This window comes from Enhydra lutris, unplaced genomic scaffold (assembly GCF_002288905.1).
Source record: "Enhydra lutris kenyoni isolate GAN:26980312 unplaced genomic scaffold, ASM228890v2 scaffoldscaffold48, whole genome shotgun sequence".
NCBI lineage: Eukaryota > Metazoa > Chordata > Mammalia > Carnivora > Mustelidae > Enhydra > Enhydra lutris.
Window position 1 is genome coordinate 15,101,100 of NW_019154132.1, and position 19,665 is coordinate 15,120,764.

General features: G+C 39.5%; 1 pseudogene; it reads right to left on the reverse strand.

Moving 5' to 3' along the window:
- Positions 1–16,419: 16,419 nt before the first annotated feature.
- Positions 16,420–17,308, reverse strand: LOC111156751 (annotated as a pseudogene).
- Between the last annotated feature and the right edge of the window lie 2,357 nt (positions 17,309–19,665).

Genomic DNA, 19,665 nt, shown 5'->3' on the forward strand with positions numbered 1-19,665 from the left:
TGGTAAACCCTTGTTTATCTCTGTACTCCGCAGAGGCACAGGATTTGAGCTGGTTAATCAGTCAGACTAAATAAAGCCACGAGGCAGACATGATAAAAGCCATTGTGCATCATTAAGGGCTTAACCAAATTACATGCGTGAGAGAGAAATGTTTGCTTGATGATGGAACTCCCCGGGCCGGATGGCTCAGAGTAAATCCCACCAACAAAATCACAGAGTATAAATGACATATTATAGACAGTGCCCAATCTATGAAAAAGCTGAGCTCCAGAAGTTTCTAAGTCAGTGCTTAGAAACCCAAGATGCATGTCTTCCCCAATCACAAGGTTATAAGTGGTGACTTGGTTGCAAACACTTTTCTGCAGAAGGTGGTTTAACCCTCAATGTGGCCACATGAGAACAGAAGCCTGAGTTTCGAGTCTGGGAGTGGGAGCCACATCCTCTGGGGAGAGGAAGAGAAAGAAGTGTTCCTCCCCTTTTCCAGGGTCCAATGCTAATGCCAGCCCTGACTGCCCTCCTCCACTGCAGATCCCCCTTTCTTCAGAGATCTGGACCTTCATTTGTTCTAAACACTTACGCTTCTCCTGGGTCAGCCCCAACTTCTCTAGGGCACCCAAAACCACCCACCTCCTTCTCCACCTCTTTACTCAAACCCTAGTCCCTCACCAAGATGAACAGAAAAGCAAACAATTAATTCGTCCAAACTAACATTTGATTTTCTAGTAGTCTTTTCCTTTCCATAAGTGAGTAGGTCTTTGGAAAAGACTGCTTCTGTGTTTGGGATTTCACATGGTAATAGAAGTTTGGAGGATCAAATGGGACACGAGATAATAATAGATCTGTTTTTCTGAGAGCTTGCCTCAGACTGTAATTATCCTTTTTTTCAACTCCTAGCCTCATGAGGCAAAACAAGTCACCACCCGCAGAACAGCAGTGTGGGGCTGTCTGTTGCCCCCCCTGTGCCTGATTATTCTGCCTCAATAAGGCAGGACCATTCATTTTCCCACTGGGAAATGAATCCTGCATGGTGATACTGACCTTTGTAACAGATCCGCGTTGCTCTGGGCAGTCTACCTTCCTTTAGTTTCCTTGGGCAAAAGAACTCACTTGTTTGGAGGAATTACCCCTCTCCTGTTGGATGTACTGAATGGGCTTTTCAATCATGGTGGTCATCCTGTCTGTAGCCAATGGCTGGGCAAACCAACCCTGCACAGGCCAATTGCTGTCCTCCTCTTTCAACTTAGGCACAAAAAGACTAAGAAGAGTTGGAATGGTTCATCCTTTCCAGTGGGGATGTCCAGGTAAGACCATTTAGTAATGTCTGCTACTGAGGTCTTTGGAGATGCTGGGGCCTGTCCATTTTGAAACTGCCTTTCTCCATTTTCCTTCTGTACCCCAGTTTCCGTCCGATGAATTCCTTTCCATTCAATAACAGGTTTCTGGTGCTTGACACAAAACACCTGCCTGATGACAGCCCCACCCTCCCCATCAGTACCAGGAATGCGGGGACAAGACCTCCAAAGGATGACATACTACTTATTCCACTGAAGGAGCTCCCTCCTACCCCAAAACTTATCCTAATACCCCAATCCCACAGTCAACCCTAGAAAGGCTTTGGGCCTTTTTGGTGCCTCTGTTGTTTGGTTTCTAGGTATTTGATGGAAGACCAGTGGAGCCTGGTTTGCCTTCTTCCCCGTGAACGGTGAGAAGGGTCTTTCATCTTCTCCCACCTGTCTTAAAATCAGTCTCTTCCGGGGCGCCTGGGTGGCTCAGTGGGTTAAAGCCCCTGCCTTCGGCGCAGGTCATGATCCCAGAGTCCTGGAATCGAGCCCCGCATCGGGCTCTCTGCTCGGCGGGGAGCCTGCTTCCTCCTCTCTCTGTCTCTGCCTGCCTCTCTGCCTACTTGTCTGTCAAATAAGTAAATAAAATTAAAAAAAAAAAAAAATCAGTCTCTTCCCATTCCACTCCTTTCTAGCCAGCCATGCTTCCTGGAATCACTTAGCAGATTTTATTGCATTTGTCTGCAAAGCTTTGGTTTTATTTGTTCACACAACTGAACATGTCATTAGTTAAATTCCTACCAGTATAATAAAATAAACTGAAAAAGTTAAGGCCACGTAAGGTCCTGTTTTCCATCATTTCCCCATGAAGCTGAAGACAAAATGCTTGGGAGATGACACAGATCCAAGTAAGTGAAAGTTTCCTTAGCCCGGGTCTACAACCATGCTTGCCAGCAATCTCCCACTTGTTCAGTATAGTCACGCTACAAAGCTCATTACCTGGACCTTTTGAAACTCCTGTCAACTGCCTGGAATTTCCGAGTGAGCTGAAGGTGTTTGCTGCCCAGTGTGTCTTACTGCAGTTACAGGCCAATGCTGGGATACAAGATTCGTTTGGAAACACTGGGATGCAAACCAGCTCAAGCTCTAAAAGACAGTGTAGGGTGAAGTCAAGAGCCAAATTCAGGTAGTCTGATTTGAGGGTTATACTGCCTCTCCAAGAAAGAAGGGACTGGATGATTTCATACTGAACTTCGCTGGCTTAATGTAGGAGGCTGTTGGTCATACTTAAATTATCTATTCTTTGGGGCGCCTGGGTGGCTCAGTGGGTTAAAGCCTCTGCTTTCGGCTCGGGTCATGGTCCCAGAGTCCTGAGATCGAGCCCCGCATCGGGCTCTCTGCTCAGCGGGGAGCCTGCTTCCTCCTCTCTCTCTGTCTGCCTCTCTGCCTACTTGTGATCTCTGTCAAATAAATAAATTAAAAAAATTATCTATTCTTCATCAAAATTAACTATAAAGTGGGGGCACCTGGCTGGCTCGGTCAGAAGACTCCCAAACTCTTGATCTTAGAGCCATGAGTTTGAGCCCCACATTGGGTGTAGAGATTACTTAAATAAATAAACTTAATAAATTTTTATTTAATAAAAATAAAAACATTTATATTTTTAAAAAAAATAACTATGAATTATAAAAAAATTTCTGAATTTCCAAAATGGGGAGCAAATGGTTTTGGGTGAGGTGGGTGGGCTACAGCATAGGTAGTCTCCAAAGATGGCCCCCAATCAATTATGCATCCCTATTTTCGTGTTCTTATGTGTTTCTTCCCCTTGATCTGGGCCAGTCCTTGGACTTTTCTTTAACTTACAGAAGTGATAGCTCTCTAAGTTCTGAGGCTACTTCATAAGGAGCTTCTACCCATGTCTCTTGTAGCTGCTACCCACGTCTCTTGAAATGCTCATTCTGAAGAAGCCAGACACAATGTAAGAAGTCTGACCCCCTGAGACTACCAGGAAGAAGCCCAAGTCAGCCACTTAGGAGAGACCATATGGAGAGAGAGAGTGGGAGAAGGAGGGGGTCTGTGTCACCTAGCCAGTCTCCAGCTCAACTCATCCCAGCTGAGATACCAGTTGAACTTGCAGATGACTTCATGCCCATGTGTCATGTGACTCCAATCTATATGAGAGACCCCAAGTGAGGACTAGCCGCGTGACCTCAGTTAACCACAGAACGATGAGAGATAATAAATATTTTTTAGGGGTGCCTGGGTGACTCAGTTAAGTGTCTGACTCTTGATTTCAGCTCTGGTCATGATCGAGGATTATGAGATTGAATCCTACGTTGGCCTCCATGCTGGATGCATGTCTGCTTAAGATTCTCTCTCTCCCTCTCCTTCTGCCCCTCCCCATGCTCTTTTTCTTTCTCTCCCTCTGCCCTTCCCCCTCCAGATAAATAAATAAACAAATAAATAAATAAAAAGATGATTATTTTTAAAGTTACTTCATTTTGGCCTCATAAATGTGTTTGGAAGTGTTCCTTCTTCCTCAACGTTTTGGAATAATTTGAGAAGGATAGGCATTAACTCATCTTTAAATGTTTGGTAGAACTCACCTGTGAAGCCATCTGGTCCTGACTTTGTTTTTTTTTGATACTTAAATTACTTATAATTGGTCCATTCAGATTTCCTATTTCTTCATGATTCATGATTTAGTCTGGAAAGGTTGTGTGTTTCCAAAAATTTATCCATTTCTTTTAGGTTTTCCAATTTTTGGTGTACAATTGTTCCTAACAGTCTCTTATGATCCTTTGTTATTTCTTTGTTGTCAGCTCTAACTTGTCTTTCATTTCTGATTTATTTGGTCACTCTCTCTTTTTTTATTGATGAGTCTGGCTAGAGGTTTATCAATTTTGTTTATCTTTTCAAAGAACAAGCTCTTAGTTTCAATAATTTTTTTTCTCTTGTGTTTTTTTAGTCTCTATTTCATGTATCTATGCTCTGATCTTCATTATTTCCTTCCTTCTATTAATGTTGGGCTTCATTTGTTCTTTTTTTAGTTTCCTTAGGTATAAGGTTAGATTGTTTATTTGGGATAACAAATTTAGGGTTTGGGATTTTATTGCTCCTGGAGCCAGTTCTGTATTGTTATGGACTTCCCTCTTAGAACTGCTTTTGTTGACTATAGATTTTAGAAAGTTGTGTTTCCATTTTCATTTGTCTCAAGGTATTTTTTGATTTTCTCTTTAATTTCTTCAGTGACTCATTAGTTGTTCAGTAACATGCTACTTAGGTTCTACGTGTTTGTGTTTGTGTGCATGTGTGTATAGGTGTGTGTATTCAGCTTTCTTTTTTTTTTAAGATTTTACTTTATTTTATTTATTTGACAGACAGAGATCACAAGTAGGCAGAAAGGCAGGCAGAGAGACAGAGGAGGAAGCAGGCTCCCCACTGAGCAGAGAGCCCGATGTGGGGCTACATCCCAGGACCCTGGGATCATGACCTGAGCCGAAGGCAGAGGCTCTAACCCATTGAGCCACCCAGGTGCACCTCAGCTTTCTTCTTGTAATTGATTTCTAGTCTCTTACCATGTGGTCAGAAAAGATACTTGATATAATTTCAATCTTCCTAAATTTATTGAAACTTGTTTCATGGCCTAATATGTTATCTATCCTATTGAATGTTCCATGTGCTTTTCAGGAAAAAAAATGTGTTTTCTGCAGTTTGTTTGGTGTATTATTCTGTATAATCTATGAAGTTTATCTGGTCTTGTTGGTTATTTAAAACTAATGTTTTCTTATTGGTTTTCTCTCTGGATGACCTACCCATTGATGATGGTGGGGAATTAAAGTCCTTTACTATTATTGAATTACTGTCAATTTCTCCCTTTATGTTTGTTTATGTTTGCTTAACATATTTAGGTGCTCCTATTTTGGGAGCATAAATATTTATTAATGTTATATGCTCTTATTGGATTGATCCCTTTGTCATTATGTAACGCTATTTTTTTTTAGATTTTTTTTTTTTTGAAGATTTTATTTATTTGACAGAAAGAGAGATCACAGGTAGGCAGAGAGGCAGCCAGAGAAGGAGGGGGAAGCAGGCTCCCTGCTGAGCAGAGAGCCCAATGCGGGGCTCGATTCCAGGACTCTGGAAACATTACCTGATCCGAGGGCAGAGGCTTAACCCACTGAGCCACCCAGGTGCCCCATGTAATGCTATTCTTTGTCGTTTGTTAAAGTCATTGTTTTAAAGTCTATTTGGTCTGATACAGATGTTATTATTCCACCTTTGTCTCTGCTTCCATTTGCATGGAATATCTTTTTCCATCTCTTCACTTTAGTCTGTGTGTCTATGCAGATCTGAAGTGAGTTTCTTATAGGTACCGTATAAATGAGTCTTGTTTTTTTACCCATTTAGCCACCCTATGTCTTTTGATTGACACACTTAGGCCATTTACAAATAAAGTAATTATTCATAGATATGTACTTATTACCATTTTGTTAATTGTTTTCCGGTTGTTTCTATAGTTCTTTTCTGTTCCTTTCTGCTTCTCCTGGTCTCCTCCCTGTGGTTTGATATTTTTCTTTAGTGTTATGCTTGGGTTCCTTTCTCTTTATTTTTGGTATACCTATTGTAGGTTTTTGGTTTGTGGTTACCATTAGGTTCATATATATTGACTTGTGTATATAGCAGTTTACTTTAAGCTGATAGTCGTGTAAGTCTGAATGCATTCTAAAAGCACTACATTTTCACGCCACCTCACCTACCATGTTATATGTTTTTGATGTCATATTTTACATTTCTATTTTGTGTATCCCTTAACTACTCATTGTACTTATAGTTTATTTTACTATTTTTGTCTTTTAACCTTTATACTGGCTGTTTAAGTGGCTGATCCACTGCCTTTACTGCAAATTTGCCTTTACCACTGAGGTGGGTTTTTTTTGCTTTGATACATTTTCTTATTTCTAGTTATGGCCTTTTCTTTTTTGCTTACCAGAAATCCTTTCATATTTCTTCTAAGTCCAGGTTAGTGGTGATGAACTCCTCTAGTTTTGTTTGTCTGGGAAAGTTTATCTCTTCTTCACTTCTGAATGACAACTTTCTGCTGAAAAATAAGTTGGTAATCTTATGATCTTTTTCATGCATTTTTCTCTTGCTGCCTTTAGAATTCTTTCTTTATCTTTAATGTTTGCCCTTTTAATTATAAGATGTCTTGGGGTGGATCTCTTTGGTTTATCTTGTTTGGGACTCTACAATTCCCAGACATGGATGTCTGTTTCCTTCCCCAGGTCAGGGAAATTTTTCAGCCTTATTTCTTTAAATAAATTTTCTGCCCCACTCTCTCTCTTCTCCTTTTGGGACCCTATATGCAAATGGTAGTATGCTTGATGTTGTCCTAGAGGTCCTTTAACCTATTCTTATATTTTTTATTTTTTTTTCTTTCTGCTGTTCTGATTGGATGATTTCTACTACCCTGTCTTCCAGATCACTGATCTGTTCTCCTGCACCTTTTAATCTGCTACTGATTCCCTCTACTGTGTTTTTTCACTTCAGTTATTGTATTCTTTGGTCCTTATTGGTTCTTTATTTTCTAACACTATATTGAAGTTTACACTGTGTTCTTCCATTTTTTTTTTCCTGAATTCAATGAGTATCTTTATGACCATTATTTGGAACTCTTTATTAGTTAAATTATTTATCTCCATTTCATTAGAGTCCCCCCCCTCCCCCCCACCCCCCGCCAGGCTTTTATCTTGTTCTTTTGTTTGGAACATTTCCTCTGTCTCCTCATTTTGTTTGACTTTCTGTGTTTATTTCTACGAATTAGGCAGAACAGCTACCTCTGCTGGTCTTGAAGGAATTGCCTTGTGTAGGAACAACCCCTGTTTAGACTGTGTGTGCCCAGTGGCTTTGACAGGCCAGTCAGAGCTGGAGTGGGAGTGGGCATGTGGTCCCAGGGTGCACTGTGTCAGGCCACCTCAGTGGGATGGCCAGAGCTGGAGGGGACCCAGACTGGGGTGGGGTCCTTTCTCTATCTTTTTGATGTCAGCAGTTACTCCCTAATCTTTCCTTATCAGCTCTGTACATTTCTCCCCTTAAAAAGGAACATTTAGCATTTTTCTGTAACATTTGTATTACAATGCCTTGAGAAATTAGTATGCTTTGGGAAAGAAATGAAAAGTTTTAGTCTATTATGATGATTCAAAACATTAATCCTGAACTTCCATGAGAAAAAGAAAATACACTGGTGTTGTTTCTTTGTGATATTATGAATTTACTATTTAAAATGTAAAATTAAGATATCTGAAATTTACTCTTCAAATAGGAGTACCTATATGAAAGTAAATCCCGATGATACAGAACATCGCCAGGGTGAAGCATGGGATTTCATGGCAGCCAATTAAACTACATAACAGTTCTGATTTTCTAATTAAAGATCTGGCAGAAACACAAAAATAAGAATTGGCAGTTATCTGTGAACTTTAACTATTTGTGTTTTTTTCATGCCTGTCTCTAGAATTTTCTGACAGGTATCAGTAGTTAAAGATAAAAAAGTAAGAGATGTAGTACTGAGAGGGTGGGACAAGCTTGAGCTTTGTTTACCTGGGGTTTGAACCTTGGATCTGCCATTTGCTAGATGAATGGCTTCGGGCCATTTCTTTAATGTATCTGAGATTCTGTTTCCCTGCCTGTGAAATGGAGGTCCAGAATACGGATGACGCAGTGAGTGAGTGACTGGCTGGCACAGCTGCATACAGAGCAGGACGAGAAGCCACAAATTCCTTCCTCCATAACTTCAGAGGTAGAAAAAAAGATAGGGAGTATTTTTATCCTGCAGTCTTCAGGAAAGCATCTATCCTTAGTATTTTCCCACATTAACAAGTAAGGGATAATCTTCAAGTACACAGATCACACTGAACTTGGAGCCAAAGACCAGCATTTGATTTCAGCATCCAATTGGGAATCCTGATTTTCTATACATCAGGAAAGAGAGAGAGACAGAGAGACAGACAGACAGACAGCCGCACCCAGTTTCAAACCACTGGGACGGCTGTTGTAAATATAAATAAGCCATCAATTACCTTTAAATGTTCAGAGTCTTGTTCCACACAATAACAAGTATCACAGAGGGGAAATGCTTGTAAAGTGTGAGACTTCCAATGGAACAGTCCACAGAAACCTGCAATATTGATACAATTGTATGATCTGGTGACATGTGACACCCATCTGAGACCTGGGAAAGCAGTTACATTAAAAAGAGAAAACGATTTTAAAGCTAGTACATGCTTTGCGGTCATTGCACTACTTCTTGGGGAATCCATTTCTTTTGCTCATTGCAACTATTATGCTTACAGGAGCTTATTCTTGGCTTTGACCACAGGCAGCATGAAAGACAGCTTTAATTCTACTTACTTGCCAATTTTAGGGAAGACGGTCAATGTTTTTCTTGAATTGTTTCGCTATGTTAGAGCTGACTTGCAGTCTGGGTCAATCTGAGAGACAAGCAGCATGGTGGGCATGCTTAGAGCCAAGTGGATTTGAATTCCCAACAGGCTCCACTGCCTGTGAGCTGTGTGACCTCAGGCAAGTCACTGAGCCACTCTGAGCCTGTTTCTTCAACTCTTAAATAGATATAATAATACAACATCTTGCAGGAGTTTTGCAAACATTAAAGTTTTAGATACATAAGGATACAAAATACAGTTCTTGGAATATAATGGGCCCTCATAAATGTTTAGAAGTACACAGAACAGTCACTCATAAATATTGTTCATGAAATTAAAAAAATCGAAAGATATATTATACTAATGTTAACCCACCCACATTACAGATGATTAGTTTGGATTCAGGATTCAAATCAAAACATCTTGTAAAACATGCAGGGCAGACAAATTAATATTCATGTGCCTTGAGAATATTAAGTTTTCTATTTCCTGACTTCTGGTATAAAATTTGTAATACACTCTAAGTTTTTTATATGCTCCCTCCTCTTTTTTCATTTTATTTACTTTGAATGAACTAATAAACCCACAGCATTGTCTACTGTATTAGTAATTAAAGCTGCAGGGGGATGGAGCAATAAAAATGAAACATTAACTCTAGTTATTAGAGGGAAGCCCAGAATCTAGGAGCTGATACAGGGAAATTTCTAGAAAAAACTTAGGTTATTGATGTTTCTGGGTTGTTACTCAATGGTTATTTATTTTGAACCAGTAGGAATTAACCACAAAGGAATTTTGGCATAGCTATCATACCCTCTGCTAAATCAGAATTGGAGGCAGTATCTAGGGCATTTAACTATTCTCTGGAGAATGAAACTATTTCTTAATTACCTAACTAGGAAACTGTGCCTCTGGAGAATTCTTAGGAAACATTATAGAGAGTTTATGCAAATTACAGCCTCTGGTGGCAAATGCCCCAGCGTGAATCTCCCATGGGGAGTCTTGTCAGCCTGATGCAGCTGGTTCTGCCTTCCAATCATCTCCTCTCCATCCCTTGCTACTACCACTCATCTAGGTAACTTCCAACCTGGTCCACTCCCTTCCACTCCCTTCCTGCTTCTGCCTATCGTTCACTTTGCTGACACAAGTTATCTTCATAAAACACGGCTCTAGACTGGTCAGTTTCTCCTTCAGACACCTGTAGTGCCTCCCCATGTCCACACAAGTCCAAACTCCTTCAAATTACATTTAAGACCTTCCATGATTTGACCTCAGTGTATGTTGAAACCTCATCTCTTAGCTTTCTGTTTTCACCACCAGTTCCCTAACCTCATGTGTTCATTCAATAAACCTTTAACAGGTGCCATAAATCAAACTTCTGATGAATGAACAAGACACAGCCTCTGTTTCCAGGGGCTCAGAGTGTGGAGATGGGCTAAACATGTAAAAAAGGTTACTGAATAAGGTGCTATCATATTTATTCACTAAATATCTAATGAATATTTTCCAAGTACCTATGATGTGCCAGGAATGCCCAAGGCACATGGTGGTGGGAGTGTCTAACATTTCTCAGAGTCAGCAAAAGATTCCAAGAGGTAGTGGCACGAACTGAATCTTGAGAGATGAGCAGATGGCCTCCAGGTAGGGCATTGACAAAATCCGTTTTCAGAAAAAAGTGTCTGGGAGGGCAAAGCCCCTGTGGTCTTGCTGGGATGGTTCTTACGGCTAGAGCACCGCCATAATATCATTTAGGGCTCGAGTCTGAAGAAACATCTGCCTGGGCCCCAGATCCAGAACACACATCCTCTCTGCTTAATTCTATTTATCCTTCAGGCTCGGCTTGGGGGTCACTTCTTCAGAGAGGCCTTTCTTATTAAGTTACTTACTCTAATAATGCTGTGTGCTCTTTTTCTTAACATAAGAAATTGTACATAAATACTTACTTACTCAGGTAATTAGTTAATGTTTGTCTCTCCTTCTCCTTTAATCCTTCTCCTGCAAAATGTAAGTGCAGGGAGAAAACGGACTTACATGTGCCAATTCACAGTGTATCCCCAGTGCCCAGCACAGTGCCTGACATATAGTAAATGGCCTAAAACAAATAGTTTTGAGTATATAATGATATGCATTCATGGCCATTTTTCCTTTTTGGAATGTGCTTATATTACTCTTAAATATGTGGCAGACAATTCTAGAATCCAGGATGTATTCTCTAGTCGAGTTTGAGACTGTCCCTCGCCTTGCCGCCTTAACAGCCAACCACACACATAGGACTGCTTTGTCCTTGCTCTGTACCCATATACCAACACACACATACAGGCACACACACTCATATTCCTCTATTCATTTTTTTAAAAAATATTTTATTTCTTTGTCAGAGAGAGAGATACAGAGTGAGCACAAGCATGGGAGTGGCAGGCAGAGGGAGAAGCAGGCTCCCCGCCAAGGAGGGAGCCCAATACAGGACTCCATCCCAAGACCCTGGAATCATGACCTTAGCTGAAAGCTGACACTTAACCAACTGAGCCATACAGGTGTCCCTTTTCATTTTTTTTTAAAGATTTTATTTTTATGGGTGACTGGGTGGCTCAGTTGGTTAAGCATCTGTCTTCGGCTCAGGTATGATCCTCGGGTCCTGGGATCGAGTCCCACATTGGGATCCCTGCTCAGGAGGGAGTCTGCTTCTCCCTCTCCCTCTGCCCCTCCTCCCTGCTCGTGCTTGCATTCTCTCTCAAATAAATAAAATCTTAAAAAAAAAAGATTTTAAGTAATCTCTACAGCCAACATGGGGCTCAAACTCACAAGGCTGAGATCAAGAATCACAATCTCTACTGAGCTAGCTAGGCACCCCTCCTCTATTCATTATTATACTTGTGTCCAGAGACCAATATTTATATATCAAGGGGATGACCTAGTTCAGAAATCCTATTCCAGCTGAGCCCTGGATGCTTGTTATACAAATTCAGCAGTGTAAGGGCAGGATTTATGCAGCTGACCCTGGAACAATGCAGAGGTTTTGGCACCAACCTCCCATGTAGTAAAAAATCCACATGCAAATTCCCCAAAACTTAACTATTCATAGCTTACTGCTGACCAGAAGCCTTACCAGTAACAGTCAACTGACACATATTTTGTACGTTATATGTATCATACACTCTATTCTTAAGATAAAGTCAACAGAGAAAGGAAAATGTTATTAAGAAAATAAGGAAGAGAAGAAGCAACCGGGTGGCTCAGTCGGTTAAGCCTCTGCCTTTGGCTCAGGTCATGATCCCAGGGTGCTGGGATCGAGGTCCATACCAAGCTCCCTGCTCAGTGGGGAGTCTGCTTCTCCCTCTCCCTTTGAGCCTCTCCCTCACTCATATTCTCTCTTTCTCAAATAAATAAATAAATAAAATCTTTAAAAAAAGAGAAGAAGGAAAATAAAATATATTTGTATTAAATAAAAATATATTTGTATTAAAAATTCATGTATAAGTGGGCCTGTGTAGTTCAAAACCATGTTGTTCAGGGGTAAACTATACTTGGAAACATTCAGAATTGCCTTGGTTCCAAAAAGTAACACTCAAATCTCTTGAAACATTAAATATAGACAAAAATTATGAGTATCCAGTCTCTTGATATCTTATAGTTTATCTAGACTCTTGGCTTCAGATATTTATTTATTCGTCTTAGTTTGGATGCCCCAGAAGCAGACCCTGAGGCAAGGATTTAAGTGCAAATGATTTATTAAAGAGGTGTTCCCAGGACAGAAGGGTGAGGTAGAGGGAGATACAAGATGGGAGAGGATAGAAAGTCAGGCAAGAGTACAATCTTAGGTCGATTGTCAGGCAAATATTTTTGAAGGAATAAATAAATGAAACACACCAGAAGAGTAATATAAATTATCCACTAGATTGTAAATTCTTTGGGGCCTGGGGCTGTCTTATTTTTTTTTTTTTTAAGATTTTATTTATTCATTTGAGACAGAGAGAGAGCATGAGCAGGGGGGAGGCCGAGAGAGAGAGAGAAGCAGGCTCCTTGTTGTGCCAGGAACCCAATGTGGGGCTCGATCCCAGGACCCTGGGATCATAATCTTAGCCAAAGGTAGACTCTCAACCATCTGAGCCACCCAGGCTGGGGCCATCTTATTTATTTTGATATTCCACATTGTACCTAATATAGTTCTTTTTTTTCAGATTTTTAATTAATATTTATTGAAGGAGGTAAATTCTATCGAATTAAAATATACTTACTTATAAATAAGAAGGTGCAGTAGGGGTACCTGGGTGGCTCAGTCAGTTAAGTGTCCAACTCTTGATTTGAACTTGGGTCATGATCTCAGGGTTGTAAGACTGAGACCCATGTTGGGCTCTGCACTGGGCATGGAGCCTGTTTAAGATTCTCTCTCCCCACCTCTCCCTCTACCAAAAAAAAAAAAAAAAAAAAGGAAAGAAAGAAAGGTGCACTGGTGCTAATATTGGGAACTATGAATAATTTTCTAAAATAATGTACATATTAAGATTTTTATAGAAAATGATTACCACATTTGATCAAATCTAAGACATCACTGAATATATGACACATTACTTTATGTCCTATGGAGGCAGAAAAAAATGTTGTCAAAATATGACAAAGTGCTTTTTTATCACTTGAGTTTTTATTTTACAGTCATTTCGAGAACTTTTAAATACTTGCTTAGCAAAGGTATTTTATAGCATGTCTGTACAATATGAAAAGGAAAACAGCATTATAATGAATAGGTTAAGCATTCCTAAAAATTTTTCATATAAGAATTCAACTCTTTGGAATCATTTTTTGACACTGAGTCATTAATATCCATATTTTTGATCAAGAATGTCCTGAATGGCGGACCAGGCGGTTCCTGAGATAACAGGCACATCAGACTCCTCACAGCTAATCATGAGAGGAGGCCACAAGAAGAAAATGACAGGAGGGGTGGAGACACAGTTGGGAACCAAACTTCTGGTGAGACTAACTACAAACGGGAGGGATATCATAAGCGTGGAGAAGGGAGAGGAGCAGAGCCCAAAGCAGATGCCCCAGACTGGAAGACCGGCACTGAAAAGTGAGTCCCCATAATATTTGGCTTTGAAAACCAGTGGGGCTTAACTACATCCATTTTCTTACAACTTATGAAGTTGGCTACTTTAAAAATCAGGGGCTTGGGTCTGGGAGAGCCATAGGGTAATAGGAAACTGATTCCCCGTCCTTAAAGAGATGGCGTAATGAACAACCCCACACAGATACAGAAGGGCAGTAGCAGTTTAATAATCACTTCCTGCCACCTCTCAACCTGTAAGCAGCCCCAGCAGGGACTGTGTGCCACTCCAAAGTGACTTCTGCCCTGGGCGGAGGGGAAAATAACCACACACACAGCAATCAATTATCAGTGCCAAGAGAGGGCCCTGCCGACCATTGTGCCCGCAGCCCTAGCAGACGTACTGAGAGTAGGCATCTGGTCTGACTGCAGTCCCCAGCCACCAACAAAAGCCTCTTAGGGGACAAGGCAGGGACAGCACCTTGCAGTTTGGGACAAATGCAGCTCTGGCAAGTGGCTGAGGTCAGGCATCTGGCCTAACTACTGACGCCACCCAACTACAAGCCCATGGTGGCCCCAGACTAGCTCCTTAATAGCCAGGGACCAAACCAGGCCTACAACAGACAAAGTGGGCCACTACAGCTGACTGGAAGAAAGGCCAGCCCAGCTCAGCCACAATAGGAGGGTACATGTAGCCCAGATAGAAGATACCCTTGAAGATCCTGCTTCTGGTGAACAGAGAGCACTGTGCTACAAGGCATTACAGGATCCCTTCTTCATAGGGTCACTATTCTCAAGATCTGGAGGTGTAAATGACTCTACTAATAAACAGAGACAAACGGAGAGTTAGACAAAATCGAGAGACAGAGGAATATATCTAAAATGAAAGAGCAGGACAAAACAACAGCAAAAGAGCCAAATGAAGTGGAGATAAGCAGTATACCTGATAAAGAATTCAAAGTGATGGTCACAAAGAATTCAAAATAATGGTTACCAGACTTCAGAAAAGAATGGAGGATTTCAGTGAGACCTTCAACAAAGAGATAAAATAATAATAATAATAAAAAAAACAGAGATGGAGACCTTAGTAACTGAAATTAAAAATACACCAAATGGAATAAATAGTAGACTAGAGGAAACAGAATGGATCAGCAACCTGGAGGAGAGAGTAATGGAAAGCAATCAAGCTGAACAGGAGAAAGCAAAAAAAAAAAAAAAAAGAGATTAAGGGAACTTAGTGACACCATCAAGCATGATAACATTCACTATATATAGGGATCCCAGAAGGAGAAGAGAGTGAAAGGGTGACAGAACATTTATTTGAAAAAATAATAGCTGAAAACTTCCTGCATCTGGGGAAGGAAACAGACTTCCATATCCAACAAGCACACAGGACCCTGCAACAAAATCAATCCAAGGAGATCCATATCAAGACACATAATAGTTGAAATGGCATAAAGTAGTGATAATGAATGATCTTAAAAGCAGCAAGAGGAAGAACAATTACATACAGGGAAAAACCAATAAGGCTATCAGCTGATTTTTCAGCAGAACCTTTGCAGGCCAGAAGAAAGTGGCATGATATATTCAAAGTGCTGATAGGAAAACAAACAAACAAACAAACAAACAAGAAAACAACTACAGCCAAAAACATCCAGCAAGGTTATCATTCAGAATAGAAGGAGAGATAAAGTGTTTCCTAGAGAAATAAAAGTTAAAGGAATTCATCATCACTAAAGCAGCTTTATAAGAAATGTTAAAGGAAATTTTTTGAGTGGAAAGAAAGGGCTATAATCAGGAGTATGAAAACTATGAAAGGAAAATATTTCACAGGGAAGTACAAACAAATAAAAGTAGTAGATTATCACTTATAAAACCAGTGCAGAGGTTAAAGCACAAAAGCCACAAAATCAATTTAAAATCTATAAAAATCAGTTAAAGGATTCACAAAATAAAAGGATGTGAAGTATGACATCATATACATAAAACATTGTGTGTGGGGATAAAAATTTAGTGCATTTATTTATTTGTTTGTTTTTAAGTAACAGTAGTTACAATTTAATGATGAGCAACACAATCTCTTATCATCTACATACACTGTATAATGCTTACATGGAATGAAACCAGTGTACTTAATTGGTGTTGTACACACACCCACCCATACACATGTGCGCTCGTGCACGCACGCACACACACACACACACAACTGAAAAACCATCAAAAGCAGTCATTCTATATGGACTATGGTAACACATGAAAAATGTAGCTATGCCATAGAACTAAAGTAATATGAACAGCACTACTGATATGTTAGATAAAGGTGGTTGGTTCTAACACAGAGCTAAGCCCGTATCAGTCATTCTAACTATAATAGCTTGTAAAAGCATCAGGTTTCCAGTAGAGAAACTACTCTATGAAAATCAGTAAATCTGTCTAAAGTTTCACATCTGTAAAACCAGGATAAGGCTACAACACTCTTGAAGTGTGAACAAGTTATCCAACCAAAACAGTAAGGTTCCCAACTATAATGTCAGATAGAAAGGTCTTCATCAGCATATGCTCTCTGGCTCCTAGAAAGCTTCAAGTGCATAATATAAAGTTAAAGTGCCCACAAAATAAACTGGAGAAGTTTGGTGAAGTTTCCATTGTGTCATGACTTTTAAACCTCAGGAATGGTGTGGCCTCTTAGGCTTTTCATAATGCTTGGTGCCATGCAGTTAATAATATGCTCAAAGATAAAAGCTGGCATGATTGTAATAGTAACTACAGTCTCAGATGTTGACAGTATGTCTGCAAGTTGAGAGTCCTTTGGCCCAATGACATTCTGCCCATTGACTTCTCAGATGTTATGTTCACTGAGAAGACCGTTTCTGGCTGCAGAACTATCTTTCACTGTGGATGTTTTCCTTCCATTTTTAAAGATAAAGCCAACACGTCCAGTACTATTCTCATGCCTGGTAATTGTCCATTCAAAGGGCCTGTCATGCACAGTCATAATAATCATATCTCCAAAAGCCTGTCTGAGCACCTCGTGTGCTTTTTAGAGCTCCAGCCTACACAGTTTTCCCCACTGATCTGAATCACTTGGTCCCCAAATCTCAGGCCAACCAGTGAGACTGGAGAATTTGCCTGCACCAGCTGAACAAATAAACTGTTATCTACTGAATTAAGCCTGAACCCAATTTTTTCATCTTGATCATTACACAAAATGATTTCATGAATCCTCTGCTTAATTTCTGCTCTATGAATGCCAACACTGTCACCAGTTACAAAGCCACTATATAGTCCAAACTGGAAGGTCCTTGAACTGATACCCCAGGGGCCAAAGCCATATTTGCACGGATTTCTTCCTCATTTAAACTCAGGCCCATGTCCTGGGAGAGCTCCGGATACAATTTAGGATAGAGATTTCCATCTTGAGAGATGGAAGCAGAAGCATCAGGCAAACTTGCTGGGTTGGCAGGATTTGCAGAAAAGGCAGTTTGAGCCTGAATAACTTTGTCTACGTTCAGATCTTCAAGAGATGGGTATGGAGACATTTTTGCAGGATTTTCCTAGGATGCAAGGACCTGCTCACCACCATCACCACCATCACGTCTGGTTACTGGCCAAAATTTAGTGCTCTTAGAATGGGTTCAAACTTAAGTGACCATCAGGTTAATACAGATTGTTATATGCATCAGATGTTATATACAAGCCTAATGGTAACCATAAATCAAAACCCTGTACTATATATGCAAAAACTAAAGAGAAAGGAATCAAAGCATATGACTAAAGAAAACAAGCAAAATGCAAGGGAAGAGAGCAGGAGAAGGAGGACATGGAGAAGAACTGCAAACATAACTGTAAAACAAGAAACAAAATGCAATAAATACATACCTATCCTTATTTACTTTGAATGTAAATGGATCAAATGCTCCAGCTCAAAGACATAGGGTAACTGAATGAATAAAAAAGCAAGACTCATCTATATGCTGCCTACAAGAGATTCATTTCAGACTGAAAGACACAGGCAGAGGGAAAACGAAGGGATGGGAAGTCATTTACCATGCAAATGGAAGCAGAAAGAGAGCTGTAGTAGCAATCCTTATATTGGACAAAATAGACTTTAAAATGAAAGCTGTAATGAGAGACCAAGGAGGACACTACAGAATGATAAAAGGAACAATCAATTCAACAAGAGGCTGTAACAATTGTAAACATGTGTGCACTTAATATGAGAACACCTAACTACATAAAGCAACTATTAACAGACATAAAGGGAGAAATTGACAGTAATACAATAATAGTAGGGGACATTAACACTCCACTTACATCAATGGACATCTCACCCAGACAGAAAATTGACAAGGAAACAATGGCTTTGAATGCCTCACTGGACCAGATGGAACTAACAGATATATTCAGAACATTTCATCTAAAAATAGTGGAATACACATTCTCTTCAAGTGCACATGGAACATTTTGCGAAATGATCACGTTAGGCCACAAAACAATTTTCAATAAGTTAAAAAAGATTGAAATCATATCAAATATCTTTTCCGACCACAACAATATGAAACTAGAAATCAGTTACAAGAAAAAACCTGAAAAGAACACAAATATATGGAGGCTAAATAACATGCTACTAGACAAAGAATGGATTAACAAAAAAAATCAAAAAGGAAATAAAAAACTGCATGGGGGCAAATGAAAACGAAAACACAAGCAGCAAGAAAGTCCAAAATCTTGGAGACACAGCAAAGCTGTTCTAAGAGGAAAGATTATAGCAATACAGGCCTACCTCAAGCAGCAAGAAAAATTTCAAATAACCTAACCTTATATCTAAAGGAGGTAAATAAAAGAAGAACAAATAAAGCCCAAAGACAGTAGAAGGAAGAAATGATAAAGATTAGAACAGAAATAAATGAAATAGAGACCAAAATGACAATAGACTAGATCAAGGAAACCAGGAGATGGTACTTTGAAAAGATCAACAAAATTGATAAACCTTTAGCCAGACTTATCAAAAAATAGAGAGAGAGAGAGGACTCAAGTAAATAAAGTCAGAAATAAAGGAGGAGAAATAACAACTGATACCACATAAATACAAAGGATTATAAGAGAATATTATGGAAAATTATATGCCATAAATTGGACAACCTAGAAGAAATAGATAAACTCCTAGAAATATATAATCTCCCAAAACTGAATCAGGAAGAAACAGAAAATTTGAACAGACTGATTATTAGCAATAAAACTGAATCAGCAGTCAAAAAACTCACAATGAACAAAAGACATGGATCAGATAACTTCACAGGTGAATTCTGTTAAACAGTTAAAAAAGGGTTAAGACCTATTCTTATCAAACTATTCCAAAAACAGAAGAGGAAGGACAGCTTCCATATTCATTTATAAGGCCAGCATTACTATAATACCAAAACCAGATAAAGATACTATGAAAAAAGAAAACTACAGGCCAATATCCTTGATGAACATAGATGCAAAAATCCTCAACGAAATATTCGCAATAGCATTAAATAATCATTAAAAAATCATTTAAAATACATTAAAATCATCAGTACTATCAAGTGGGATTTAGTTTAGGCGTGCAAGAGTGGTTCAGTATTTGCAAGTCAACCAACATGATATATCACATTAACAAGAGAAAGGATAAAAACCATATGATCATTGCAATAGATGCAGAAAAAGCATTCGACAAAATGCAACATCCATTCATGACAAAGACTCTCAACAATGTAGGTTTAGAGAGAACATACCTCAACATAATAAAGACCATATATGAAAAACCCACAGCTAGTATCATCCTCAATGGTGGAAAACTGACAGTTTTTCCTCTAAGATCAGGAACAAGACAAAGATCTCCACTCTCACCACTTTCATTCAACATACAACGGGAAGTCCT